The sequence below is a fragment of the Eleutherodactylus coqui genome, chromosome 1 (genome assembly GCF_035609145.1).
Source record: "Eleutherodactylus coqui strain aEleCoq1 chromosome 1, aEleCoq1.hap1, whole genome shotgun sequence".
Classification (NCBI taxonomy): Eukaryota; Metazoa; Chordata; class Amphibia; order Anura; family Eleutherodactylidae; genus Eleutherodactylus; species Eleutherodactylus coqui.
Window position 1 is genome coordinate 521,680,235 of NC_089837.1, and position 15,464 is coordinate 521,695,698.

Consider the following 15,464-nt stretch of genomic DNA (forward strand, 5'->3'; position numbering starts at 1 on the left):
ACACTGCCCCCAGTGCTAGAGGCGGTACAACAGGTACTAGAGTCTCCATGTCCGCCCGTATCACATCTTGTATCCAAGCTAGAGGCGGTACAACAGGGTACTAGAGCCTCCATGCCCACCTGTATCACATCTTGTATCCAAGCTAGTGGTGGTATAACAGGGTACTAGACCCTCCATGCCCACCTGTATCACATCTTGTATCCAAGCTAGAGGCGGCACAACAGGGTACTAGAGCCTCCATGCTTGCTCGTATCACATCTTGTATCCAAGCTAGAGGCAGTACAACAGGCTACTAGAGCCTCCATGCTTGCTCGTATCACATCTTGTTTCCAAGCTAGAGGCAGTACAACAGGCTACTAGAGCCTCCATGCCCGACTGTATCACATCTTGTATCCAAGCTAGAGATGGTACAACAGGGTACTAGAGCCTCCATGCCAGTCTGTATCACATCTTGTATCCAAGCTAGAGGCGGTACAACAGGGTACTAGAGCCTCCATGCCAGTCTGTATCACATCTTGTATCCAAGCTAGAGGTGGTACAATAGGGTACTAGAGCCTCCATGCCCCCATATCACATCTTGAATCCAAGCTAGAGGCAGGACAACAGGGTACTAGAGCCTCCATGCCTGCCTGTATCACATCTTGGATCCAAGCTAGAGGCGGTACAACATGGTACTAAAGCCTCCATGCCCGACTGTATCACATCTTGTATCCAAGCTAGAGACAGTACAAGGTACTAGACCCTTCATGCCCACCTGTAACACATCTTGTATCCAAGCTTGAGGCGGCACAACAGGGTACTAGAGCCTCCATGCCCGCCTGTATCACATCTTGTATCCAAGCTAGAGGCAGTACAAGGTACTAGACCCTTCATGCCCACCTGTAACACATCTTGTATCCAAGGTTGAGGCGGCACAACAGGGTACTAGAGCCTCCCTACAAAGGGTCAGTTCAACACTATAAATTACCCTTTTGCTCTGATATTGTAATCACTTATTTATATCAATGTTACAATGACACAGAGAGTTTCATTCCACTCTGACAACTTCTAGGGGAGGGATGTTACCGACAGCGAATGTATATGTATGTATGTATGTATGTATGTATGTACACACATACACACAGTCATCAAAACAAATTCCTCTCCTAGTAGGTGTATGTAAGCTTTCAATTCTGCACATAAACTCCTATCAGCTCCCATATACAGACATGTGACATGCGAGATGTCATCAACATACAGGTAGGTCCTACTCCTCCTCCGCCTTCTCCAAGGGTCATCAGGGGGCTGATCTGAGCAATAAGGATTAAATGAACATTATACTTACCCGTCCCTTCTAATGTAAAATGTCTCTTACAAGGGAGTTGGTTATCCCCCGCATGGCGCCGTGATAATTATTGCTCAGATCAGCCCCCTGATGACCCTTGGAGAAGGCGGAGGAGGAGTGGGACCTACCTGTATGTTGATGACATCTCGATGTCACATGTCTGTATATGAGAGCTAATAGGATTTTATGTGCAGAATTGAAAGCTTATCTAGTTATCAGATGTTATGTGAGATGCTGCTGATCATAGCATCTTGGATCATCATAGCAGAGAAATATGTAGGAATCCGGACACGTGAGTTGAATTTTCTTTACTTTATTTTCGTTTAACCCTTTCCAATCCACTGTCTGATGTCTGAAGACATTCTGATTGAAGCCTGTACAGTTTCGATGTTGGAAGACATCCGGCAGGGTATTCTTACTGTATATTACTGGCCTCTCTGTTGTCGGGGGCCTCTCCAGCATGTCCCATACCGAAGTACTGGCTCTAGCCAGCAGATGGCGCCATTGTATAATGGCAGAAAGAGAAACCCCTCTAGGAAACCTTGAATCCAAAATTGGATTGCAAAGGGTTAAGCTTGCATGATTAGGTACATGGTATCACAAGAACGCGTTTCGGCGTAATGGTGAACAAGGCATTACGCCGAAACGCGTTCTTGTGATACCATGTACCTAATCATGCAAGCTTAAACGAAAATAAAGCAAAGAAAATGCAACTCACGTGACCGGATTCCTACATATTTCTCTGCTATTGAACAAGCCACAGGACCGGATGTCTAAACGGATCTGAGGTTGACTTTCTATGCGTGTACAGACCACAAGCACAGCAAGCTCTTCAGAAGGTGAGATAACTTTTTATTATTGGATCATCATACGCCTAGCTGCGGTATGTATGCTGTCAGGACCAGTTTTAGAGAAAGTGTGGCCCTGGGCAAAATTAGGGAATAATGGGCGACATCACCCACAAATAGAAAATGCTGCCATTGTTCTGTCTCACGGCGTTGCTGCGAGAGAGAAGTCGCCCGTGTAAATAGATGCATTGGAAAGAGTTCTCTTTCTGTGCGAGTTTTGTGTGTCTTGCAACGCACAAATCTTGCACGATAAAATCACCCATGCAAATACAGCCAAACATCAAGATACTCAGAAGGCGGCGTGCGCGGTGCTGCAGAGCTGAACTACAGTACTTCCAGGGGTGTTGCTCGGGTTTCAAGGAAAAACATTAGTCATTTACATTTCTAGTTAGCAAATACCAGGCCTAAATATTACCGCCATACAGTGATTGTATATTACCGCCATACAGTGATTGTATATTACCGCCATACAGTGATTATATATTACCGCCATACAGTGATTGTATATTACCGCCATACAGTGATTGTATATTACCATTATACAGTGATTGTATATAACCGCCATACAGTGATTGTATATTACCTCCATACAGTGATTGTATATAACCACTATACAGTGATTGTATATTACCGCCATACAGTGATTGTATATTACCGCCATACAGTGATTATATATAACCGCCATACAGTGATTGTATATTACCTCCATATGTCGAAAACTTTTTCAATACAATAGCGCCATTACAAGGTAACACATCAGGCAAAAAAAAACCCAAACCATCACACGGCTTTGTTGCTGGAAATATTTTACAAAATTATAACTCTTGGAAAATGGTAATGAAAAAAACAACGAATAAATGGAAATTTATGGCAAGAAGGGGAATTCGATCTAAATTAACCTTCTATAATACAGACACATCAGGAGGAGAGTTTTCGGCTTAGTATATTGGGCTCCATTGCTTGTGCAGTATTTATTTATACTCTGGATTTGGGCACTGCACCTTCTGGCCACTAGAGGGAGATGTTTGATAAATAAAAAGCCTGGCAGAGATCCCTGCAGGACACAGAACTTGTCCTGTTTGATTGAGGACGTGACGACCGGGAAGCCAATCGTGCAGCTTCTATCGGGCCCACAAATGCCGCCTTCACTGCTGAGACTTTTTTCTGTGTCTATAACTAGAAGCTGCGGACATAGCTCAAATCCAAATAATAGCCCCCTAATGACTTCTGGACAGTGATTGCCCGCCCATAATGAGAGCCAGGCAGAGCTTGCAACCCACCCCCATGTTTTGGGCAAGCACTGCCCCTCCGCCACCCCCCCTCCTTCCGCCTGTAATGAGTGTTGGACAGGGACAGCTCCCACATAATGAGTGCCAGTCAGAGGTTGCCCCCCTATAATGATTGCTATACAGAGACTGTACCCCTATCTTAGGTGCCCGATGAGACTGACCCCCATTATGAGTGCTGTACAAAGACTGCCCCCCATAATCAGTGCCGGACATAGTATACTCATGATGAGAGGCTGGTTGACTGGTCAGTGACTGCTTAAGAGAAACAGACTGCTGAGTTTTCAGTAGTCCAGAACATCTTCCATTTCTTGGGAGCCCCCAGACAGTTCTGGTGAACTGCTGAGAATAATAAAGTGGATCCATGGTGGGGCCCTTTAACCGCCACCAGCCAATTATAATACTGGCAGAGGAGTCTCCGGGCCTCATCAGGCATTAGGGGCCAAGTGCAACTGCCATCACTGCACCCCCCATAGCTACAGCCTTATATATAGATGATGTTACAGCTCCTGTGACCTCCAAGTATAACGTGGATACATAACCTCAGCCCGCTGTAACGCTTCTTAGCTCTTGTATGCAGTTACCTGATGGTTCCCATCCCAATACTTTCCCTCCCACATCGGGTCTGTCCTCTCCTGCCTACACTATACTAATTGGAGCTGCCGTCTGTCACCAGAAATGTGCTAAAAGATCAGCCCCCACAGACTGCAGCCACGGGCCTTAGTACTGTTCATCCTGGTCTCCCTTGTTCATGAACAGAACGCCAGAACTACTGAAGAGGCGCACCTTTGCTTCACATCTGTGTTGTACATTTAGGAACCTGGAAGTCATTAGAACATGGAATTGTGGGAATTATTTTAATTAATTAGGACCCAAATTTTAATAGGGTTCAAGGTTTTATTCTTTTACTGCTCTTCAGAAAACCATACATAAATGATAAAATTACGCCTACCTGTAGCTACCACTAGAGGGAGCTCACAGCATAGGGGTATATACGGTTCCCTTTGAACTCAGTGATAAATCAGTATGCAGTGAGCTCCCCTTAATGCTGACAGTAAAATTTTCTTTTAATTTCATGATTTTACTAGAGATGAGCGAGCATACTCGCTAAGGGCAATTGCTCGATCGAGCATTGTCCTTAGCGAGTACCTGCCTGCTCGGAAGAAAAGATTCGGCTGCCGGCGGCGGACAGGGAGCGGCAGGGGAGAGCAGGGAGGAACGGAGGGGAGATCTCTCTCTCTCCCCCCCCCCCCCGCTCCCCCCTGCTCACTGCCACAACTCACCGCTCACCCGCGCCGGCAGCCGAATCTTTTCTTCCGAGCGGGCAGGTACTCGCTAAGGACAATGCTCGATCGAGTAATTGCACTTAGCGAGTATGCTCGCTCATCTCTAGATTTTACCTTACATGTTTAGATACGGATTTCTGGGTACTAAGAAGTCCCCCCTTACCCCAAGGTTTGCCGATGGGTAAAGTAAAAACATACCCGATTTCTTTCAATGGGAGTCTGGGACCCTCACCTCTCATTAAAAAAATGAATGCCCTTTCAGGTGCCCTTATGAGTACCTCTTACTCCCGTAAGTGCATCAGATACCACCGCAGTACTTGCACCAGATGCCCTTATAAAAACTTATCATCCACTTGCAAAGAAATCTGAGAACAAGTGTCACTGACATGTGGTGCCAAGTATTTCAAGACATAAGTCTTACACTAAAAGACGCTCATAACACCCCCTAAACCAGTCCAGGTCATACTCACAAGACCATGGACAAAAGTGATAGTAGTGCCAGCCTTGCAGCAGTCCTTCCAGTACACATAGTCCTGCAGTGCGTGTGCGAGGATGGGCAATATACCGTATTTACCAACACAAATGCCATACGGAAGACTACAGAGTTGTGTGGGTATAGACTTGTATAAGGGGGCTATTGGGTATTATTGAAGCACTCTACGGCGGTATTTACTTGTGTGGCACTGCTACTTAGGCACTGTATGCCAATATTCAGGCAATGTGTGGTACTACTGTGTTTCCCTGAAAAGGAGACCGCCTCATAATTTTTGCCCCCAAAGAAGCACAGGATCTTATTTTCGGGAGGAAGGGGGAGGTGAGGGCTTGAATACCCCACCTCCAGCAAGCGATTGCTCCGATTGGTTCAGGAGCACCGCCTCAGCCAATCAAAGTCAGCGCTCGATGAACCAATCACAACCATTCAATGATGTCATTCAATGAATGGCTTGGTTTTACCAAGCGCTGGCTCTAATTGGCTTAGGTGGTGCTCCTGAACCAATTAGAGCAACCGCTTGCTGGAGGTGGGGTATTCAAGACCTGTCACCAGCAAGAGATGCTCCCTGGACATTGAGGACTACACGGACACCTGTCGAGCCGCCGCCCAGCAGGAGGGACCCAGATGGCTCCTGCTAGGTGAGTATATAACAGCCGGACGCTCAGAGCTGGGAACAGCTGTATGCAGAAGGCAAGTGGGGAAACCCCGCTTGTCCTCTGCATCCTCCACTGGGAGCGCTCGGCTATATGACAGCTGGCCGCTCCCCGCGGGGAAGAGCTAGATGCAGAGAGCAAGCGGCCCCCCGCTTGTTCTCTGCATCCTCCGGAACGCTAGGTGATTGCTCAACGTTTGAGCGATCATCTTGCGATGTCTTTTGAGCGATAACCATGTCTTTTGGCCTTGTATTCCCCCCCACCAACTCCCCCCGAAAATCAGGGTAGGGCTTATTATCAGGGTAGGTATTATTTTCAGGGAAACGTGGTACTACTTAGGCACTGTGCAGTATAATAGTTTTGCAGTGTATGATGGTGGTGGCACAGTATAAGGTTATTTAGACAAAGGTTTGGCGGGGTTATTGAATCACACTGATGATTACTAGTTATTTGTACCCTGTATGCCAATAAAAGATACTACATAATCCACTATGCAAGGTAAGGTCAGCATGTCAATAGGTGATGGAGGAAGCTGCCAAATGATGGAGGTTCCGGTTGCCCATTTTATTCATGCAAAAAAACAACCATATGCCAAAATGCTGCCCCCGCAGTCTAGGAGGGGTAAGGTCTGAACTGAAGTGCTCATCCCAGAAATTTGGATGGTTACGTAACAATACTAAGGAAGTTAAGGCGTGATTATGTTGGTACAAAAAATGTTCGAGATCATATGACCCAATACGTTACTGATTGACGGCAGCTCGCCTGCTACGTGTTCATCGGGATCTAATCATACATGGAGATTGGAGGAGTCGGGATTGTTTAGATGGATGTGATGTTAAAGATTAACACTAATGATGGTGACAGCACCTCTCCGGGGATCAGAGGTCGCATGATGGAGTGGAGAACAAGGGAATATAGTGCAGAGCCCTGAGAATGGGAATATCACTTACACTGATGCCATCTTATCACTCGGACCTTACTGACAGCTGCGGAGCTGGTACTGGACAATCACAGAGGACGCCGCACCCTGGTAAATATAGGGATATATGAAGCTCCACCTCCTATCACCGCCCTCCATCTTTTTTTCTTACTGTAATTTTTATTTCAAATTTTCTAATTTTACAATAATGCAGTAAACATGTAAGTGGAACACTTCGCAGTCCAAGTAGTGCACAAAAAAAGTATATAGATTGGGGGGAGAGAAAGAAGACAACATGGCTGGAATTTAATTTTCAATAGTCTTCTCCCCATTGTCCCGGTCCAATCTTGAAACTAGACTGTAAATTGAGAACAACAGAATACTAACGGCCAGGCCAGGGCCTAACCTGAATGGAAGGGGGGATTGGGAAGATTTGGGAAAAGGTAGGGATGGGGGAAGGGGTGACTCCTGAGACAGGTGGAGTTTTTCGCATGGGGTGGACGCTACAAAAAGCAGCCCCGGGCTATTGGGTGGTAATTTGGTAGGCATTTATTGTTGCTTTTGTTTTCACAGGGAGGCTAGGGGCCATTACTTTGCAGGGGAAGGGAGTATTCTGGCCATGGAGTCCATATTTTCAAAAATTTCCCATGCCTATCAGCTAGAATAGAGGTCAGTTTTTCATTTCTTAGATACCAGTCCATCCTGTGTTTGACCTCGGTAAAGTCCAAGGAAGCTTTGTGCCACGAACGGGCAATAACTGGTTACTTGGCCAGAAAAAGGAAGGAAATTAGTTTCCTACAGTCGGGGGGACATTATATGTTTGTTTAACAACGCCTCCCAGGGTTTTTGCGTATGTTGTGGTCTGTAACTGAGTAAATTAGGGAGTAAACTCGAATCCATAGCCTTTTAACCCGAGGACAGGACCACCAGATGTGGAACATATCTCCCGAAACTGAACATCTGCGGAAACAGTTGGGAGAGCGTCCGGGTATTGCGTGGGCTACTCGATCTGGGGTTAAGTACCAGCGAAACAAGACTTTAAATGAAGTTTCTAGCATTAGTACATTTCTGGCGCTGCTGTTAGTAGACTCCCATATCTGGGTCCAGTTTTCTTCGGAAAGCGTTTCACATAGGTCCCTCTCCCAACGCGATCTGTACGGTAATGGCGTACGGTAGAGGGAGTGTACCAGTCCTAAGTAAATCTGCCAGATGAGGCCTTTTGTGTGTGGGTGTCTATAGCAATATCTCTGAAATGGAGGTAAAGTTAATGGGGAACTCGTGTTCTTAAGGAGAGAGGATATAAAATGCTTTAGCTGTAGGTATCGGAACACTTCCGAAGGCGGAAAGTTATATTTTCCCTGTTGGGAAGGAAGAGGAGTGGATCCATTTATGGAGAGCAATTGGTAGACTTTAACCCCTTAACGACCAATGACGTACCTGGTACGTCATGGAGCGTCGGGGTATGTATGAAGAGAGGTTGTGTGGCAACCTCTCTTCATACAGTGCGGGCATCAGCTGTTTATAACAGCTGACACCCGCGGGCAATAGCCGCGAGCGGCCGCGAGCGGCCGATCGCGGCTATTAACCATTTAAACGCCGCTGTCAATTCTGACAGCGGCATTTAAATCCCCCGAACGATGTTCGGGGGTCCCGCGCCGCCCCCCCGCGGTGAGATCGGGGGAGCCTTGCACGTATCATGGCAGCCGGGGGCCTAATGAAAGGCCCCAGGGCTGCCTTAGCAGACTGCCTATCAAGCCGTCCCCGTGGGGTGGCTTCATAGGCTGCCTGTCAAAAAGCAGTATGACGTAATGCTATAGCATTACGTCATACTGCAGGAGCGATCAAAGCATCGCATCTTAAAGTCCCCCAGGGGGACTTCAAAGTAAAGTAAAAAAAAGAATCAATAAAGTTTTTTTTTAATTGAAAAAAAAAAAAAGTTGTAAAAGTTTAAATCACCCCCCTTTTGCCATATCTATTATTAAAAAATCTAAATAATAAATTAAAAATATGTATTTGATATCGCCGCGTCCGTAAAAGTCCGATCTATCAAAGTAGCACATAATTTTTCCCGCACGGTGAACGTCGTCCGAAACAAAAAATGAAGAACGCCAGAAATGCACTTTTTTAGTTACCCTGTCTCCAAGAAAAAACGCAATAAAAAGCGATCAAAAAGTCATATGTATTCCAAAATGGTACTATCAGAAACTACAGGACATCCCGCAAAAAATGAGACCTTGCTAACTATGTCGACGGAAAAATAAAAAAGTTATTGCGCGCACAAAATGACGACAGAAAATAATTGAAAAAAATTTTATGTCTTTAAAAAAAAAAAAGAGGAGTATAGTAAAAAAAAACCTAAACAAGTTTGGCATCGTAGTAATCGTACCGACCCATAGAATAAAGTTATCATGTCGTTTTTGTTGCCATTTGTGCGCCGTAGAAGCAAGACGTACTAAAAGATGGCAAAATGTCGTTTTTTTTCCATTTTACTCCACTTAGAATTTTTTAAAAGTTTTTCAGTACATTATATGGTACTTTAAATAGCACCATTGAAAAATACAACTCATCCCGCAAAAAACAAGCCCTCATACAGTGACGTGGATGGATAAATAAAGGAGTTATGATTTTTTTAAAGGGGGGAGGAAAAAACGAAAATGGAAAACGAAAAATGGCCGCGTCATTAAGGGGTTAAAGAGGCCTGATCTCGTCCAACTCCCAAATGACCGGGGGGACTCCATTCCTGGCGGAAACATGGGGTTTCGCAGAAGTGGCATAAGAGGTAGGTGAGGGGAAATTAGCTTCCCTGAATACTTTATAGAGGGAGTGGCTAGTAATGGGATTACTAATTGGGGGCCTATGTTTAGGCGGTATCCATAAGATGGAGTCGGTAGTAAGGGGGTGTATTTCAGTCACTTCCAGGGATACCCAGAGAGGGGTGTTTGAGGAGGAGTGTAAAAGGGCTAACTGAGCCACCTGAGAGTATTTTAAATAATTAGGGACTCCTAAACCGCCCTTCCGTCTGTGTCTTTACAAGGTGGATCGTGAAACCCTTGGAACCGAGTCACTCCAAACAAATCGAAGGGACATCTGCTGAAGAGTTTTCAGCATGTATCCAGGTACCCGTATCGGGAGCGCTCTAAAATAGTATAAAAGCTTAGGAAGGAGTGTCATCTTTAAGGCATTGACTCTCCCAATCCGGGAAATGTGATATCGGCTCCAACGCTCCAAGTGCCCTTGTCTTGTGGAGGAGGGGAATGTAGTTTTGACTATATAAGGACCCATAGGAGTTTGTCCATTGGATGCCCAAGTAGCCCAAAGAGCCCGCCGCCCATTGAAAGTTTGTCTGAAGCAAGTCTACCGACTCAGGAGGTAGCGTAAGGTTAAACGATTTGGATTTTGTATGGTTAATTGTTAAATCAGAGATAGACCCGAATCTGGATAGTTCCACCATTAGATTGGGTATGGTAGTGTGGGGGGAAGATATGGACATTAGTAGATCATCTGCACACACTGAGAGCTTGTGGTGTAGCGAAGCAACCTCAATCCCCTTTAAATCGGGATTATACTGTTCTCCATCTTTGTAAGATATCTTTACTATCTTTTAAACTGTTATTATGCATTTTAGGTTTTGCCTCACATGTTCTACGTGGAAACCATCAACAGGCAGGTTAGCTATGTTTTTACTTTTATTGTAACTACAGAGTTTTCAAGGATGGACAAAAACTTTTCCCTTTGTCTAAATTTATCTAGACTACTTATCTTTAGAATTCCCTCTCTGAGGGTGTTCAGTTCCACCGCCGTCATTTTTCAACACTTTTCTATGGATACTTTTCAGTGCTGTAGCTCTGCAGATATCCCGTGACCTTATAAGTGCATCACCCAGAATCATGTACTCTATGGTATATACTCTCCCCAGCAGAGGGCGCAGCTCCTCCAAACACTTTGGTTCATAAAATATCCTGAATGTCGCTGGTTCCTGTATGTTTATGGTCCTTGGTTTCATCTTACTATTGCAAGTAGTAATACGGAAGGAAGACAAGAACTTCTCAGTCTCCAATTCTCAGTTATGTTTACCCTTTGGGTGACTACCTACTACAGCTTTTTTTTTTCACTGCGAAATTTGCTGTGTTTTTTTTTTTCGGCAGGGATCTATGGGACTTGTAATGTTAAAATCGCGATAGCGCAAAATCGCAATTTACCACGAAATCGCGATTTTAACATTACAAGTTCTATAGGCCCCTGCAGAAAAAAAACACTGCGAATTTCGCAGTGAAAAAAAAAAACTGTAGTGGCAGTCACCCTTACACAATGTTTTAAAGTTATACATGTACACTCATTGTCATAAGCAATCCCTGCCCTAGGAAGAGTATGTATATATATATATATATATATATATATATATATATATATATATATATATATATATATATATATATATATATATATATATATATATATGTGTGTGTGTGTATAGAAATTGTTGTCGGATGGATGAAACTTTCTCTGTGATTATAACGCTTGTATAAATAAGTGATTACAATATGAGAGCAAAAGTCATTTATTGTGGAGAACCGACCCCTTGTAGGGAGGCTCTAGTACCCTGTTGTATCACCTCTAGCTTGGATACAAGATGTGATACGGGCGGACATGGAGGCTCTAGTACCCTGTTGTATTGCCTCTATCTTGGATACAAGATGTGATACGGGGGGCATGGAGGCTCTAGTACCCTGTTGTACCGCCTCTAGCTTGGATACAAGATGTGATACAGGCAGGCATGGAGGCTCTAGTACCCTGTTGCACTGCCACTAACTTGGATACAAGATGGGATGCGGGCGGCATGGAGGCTCCAGTACCCTGTTGTACCGCCTCTAGCTTGGAGTCAAGATGCGATGTGTGAATGGAGGCTCTAGTACCCTGTTGGGCTGCCTCTAGCTTAGAAACATAGTATGTAAGGACGAAAAACACATATTAACCCCCCCCCTATTGTATACAAGATGTGATATGGACAGCCATGGTGAATCTAGTAACCTGTTGTGCCACCTTGGACACAAGATGTGATACGGGGGCATGGAGGCATACAGGTTCCATATGGCATCTTGCAACATATCACTCCACATAAGCTATAACTGAGCCTCTAGAGTTATATCCTGTAATATACTTCAGAGCTGCACTCACTATTCTGCTGGTGGAGTCACTGTGTATATACATTACTTATCCTGTACTGATCCTGAGTTACATCCTGTATTATACCCCAGAGCTGTACTCACTATTCTGCTGGTGGAGTCACTGTGTACATACATTACTTATCCTGTACTGATCCTGAGTTACATCCTGTATTATACTCCAGAGCTGTACTCACTATTCTGCTGGTGGTCACTGTGTACATACATTACTTATCCTGTACTGGTCCTGAGTTACATCCTGTATTATACTCCAGAGCTGCACTCACTATTCTGCTGGTGGAGTCACTGTGTATATACATTACTTATCCTGTACTGATCCTGAGTTATAGCCTGCATTATACTCCAGAGCTGCACTCACTATTCTGCTGGTGGAGTCACTGTGTACATACATTACTTATCCTGTACTGATCCTGAGTTACATCCTGTATTATACTCCAGAGCTGCACTCACTATTCTGCTGGTGGAGTCACTGTGCACATAAATTACTCATTCTGTACTGATCCTGAGTTATAGCCTGTATTATACTCCAGAGCTGCACTCACATTACTTATCCTGTACCGATCCTGAGTTACATCCTGTATTATACTCCAGAGCTGCACTCACTATTCTGCTGGTGGAGTCACTGTGTACATATATTACTTATCCTGTACTGATCCTGAGTTACATCCTGTATTATACTCCAGAGCTGCACTCACTATTCTGCTGGTGGAGTCACTGTGTACATACATTGCTTATCCTGTACTGATCGTGAGTTACATCCTGTATTATACCCCAGAGCTGCACTCACTATTCTGCTGCTGGAGTCACTGTGTACATACATTACTTATCCTGTACTGATCCTGAGTTATAGCCTGTATTATACTCCAGAGCTGCACTCACTATTCTGCTGGTGGAGTCACTGTGTACATACATTGCTTATCCTGTACTGATCGTGAGTTACATCCTGTATTATACCCCAGAGCTGCACTCACTATTCTGCTGCTGGAGTCACTGTGTACATACATTACTTATCCTGTTCTGATCCTGAGTTACATCCTGTATTATACTCCAGAGCTGCACTCACTATTCTGCTGGTGGAGTCACTGTGTACATACATTACTTACCCTATAGTGTTCTATACTTGGAAGGTGTTAGGTCAAGCTACTCAGATGTTTCAGCCATAGTTGGGAAGTCCCGTTGACGACATCTGTCCTTGTCCTGTAACCTTGTTGTGTCATATGGCAATCCCCATTTCAAGTAACCTATTAGGGAATCTGAGTTATTAGAAGGATCTGCCATTTAGTAGCCTCATTTATGGGATCTGATATCTCAGCCATTAATTTTAAATAAAAAAAATATGTAATGCTTCATTTTGCCTGTGGAGGCGCTGCAGTAAAGGTGAAGATTCCCTATGGAGGCTGTCACTGAGACTTCTGAAAAGGCTTATCTGCTTGAAAATCTTGCTATATACAGTATCCATGTATGACCCGGCACATTTAGCCTTTTAGGCTACGAATGATAGGTGACTACTCTGAGGGAGCTGCAATGGCTGCCACGTAGAAAAAGGGAAACAATTATAACTAAGGCCTCCTGTCCACGGACGATAGTTCATTGCGTGATCCGTGGCAATAATCCGGCCATGGGTAACGCAGTGAACGCCTTCCATAGCGCAGCCCTGACGTCCACGAGCGGATGATCACAGCGATTCTCCACTCGCGGGATTCAAATCGTGGCATGCCGCTATTTTCTGCGGTGAGCCTATCTATCTGATAGGCTCAGCGCAGAGAGCTGACAGCTCTCCCCCCTTCTTCCCCGCGGCGGAATATTGCTAGCGATATTCCGCCATGGTCGTGGACAGGGGGCCTTAGAAACAAATGAATACAATTTATAAAAACCAGGCGAAAAATAATATCTAGGTGCCACATGTTTACCTTCTATACAAGGTGGGAATGCCCTTTAAGTGATGTCACTACACCGATATGATGACATCATTATTAAAGGGGTTGTCTGATTTAGAGTAAATATTGTCAAAAACTCTATTATTAGACAAGTCTATATTATTAGACATACGCAGTACTGATTTTCTTTTAACTACTGCATTTCCCGCATCATTGGGACAGCTTGCATTGACTTTAATGGAAGCCCTTCACGTGGAATCCGCGAAAAAAATGGAGCATTCTGCTCTTTGCTTGCGGAAACCGCAATTGGTTTTTGCAAGTGTGCAGGAAAAAATAGCATGCTATGCGTGCTGTTTGCTGCAGATCCGCGGTTTGGACGCCCGCTGCAGATTCAGCAGCAAATATCTGTCCGTGGTTCGGAGCCCTAAGCCTGGGTTCACACGGGGCGTATTCCCGCCGGAAATCCCGCGGTTTGGGGGGAGAACCGCGGAAAAAGCAGCGGCGGCTTTGAAGCGGCCCTGCCGCTCGCTTTTCCGCTGCGGCCAGCGCTCCCATAGAGCAGAGCGCGGCCACGGCAGAAAGAAAAGATAAATAGACATGCTGCATATTCTGAAACCGTGGCTACGGTCGCCGGATTTACCGCAGTGGATTGGCCGTCCCATGTGGACGAGATTTCTGAGAAATCTCGTCCACATGGCTGATCAACCCAGAGATTAGCGGCCGCAGGCGGATTTGCCACGGCAAAATTCGGCATGGAATTTCTGCGGCAAATCCGCCCTGTGTGAACCCAGCCTAAGAATTAGAAATAGCGTACAAATTAACCTTAGTACATAAATACAATAGCAGAAGCAAACTCATAACTTAAATACAGCCCCAGAATTCAGTTCATTCCCGAAATACAGTAACACAACTAAGTGATTGTGTTTAGAGGCTGCTGATTGGCTGACAGTAGTGCCTTGAGCATGAAAGGGGAGGAGCCTGAGCCAGGAGGAGGATGATCCATGTAGCTCTACCACACACAGAGGAAAAAGATCATCTGTCCGGGCAGAGCTGCATCCACCTGGTAACCCGCACCCACACTGGTCATACACAGGTAAGTCTGGCCATGGTGTCAACATAGAAAGATATCCCCTATAACTGGTGGGGGTCCGACCCCTGCAACCACCACTGATCAGAAGAACGAGGGTCTCATGTACCTCGAAATTAATGGAGTGGCAGTAGAGTTGGTACACTGCTGCTGCATTGATTTCAACGAAAATGCCAGAGGTAGCCCAGCACCTGAACTCGACTAGACCAGCTGTGCACATGGTCAGCCACCGCGCCATTCAGTCGGAGAGTCATGAAAGGTGAAGATCCCAACAGTTAGACCACTGCCGATCAGTTATCCCTTATCTTATGGATAGGGTGTAATTTTTAATATTGGGAACACCCCTTTAAAGGAGTTCTGCAGAACTAGAAGAATATTGCGGTTTTCTTCCATAAACAGCACCACACCTGTCCACAGGTTTTGTACGGTATTGCGGCCTATACCAATTCATTTTAATGGAGCTGAGCTGCAATAGCTGTCTTAATACAAAGGGGTACCCCCACTACGA

At 45.1% G+C, this 15,464-nt stretch overlaps 1 protein-coding gene across 1 annotated transcript in view; it reads left to right on the top strand.

The window, feature by feature from the left end:
- The first annotated feature begins 2,127 nt into the window (after positions 1-2,127).
- GDPD4 (glycerophosphodiester phosphodiesterase domain containing 4) overlaps positions 2,128-15,464 on the top strand; it is a 92,482-nt gene continuing 79,145 nt past the window's right edge. Inside the window, exon 1 of the mRNA XM_066588271.1 lies at positions 2,128-2,163. The gene's annotated coding sequence lies outside the window, so the exon portion shown is untranslated. The remainder of the gene's footprint in view (positions 2,164-15,464) is intronic.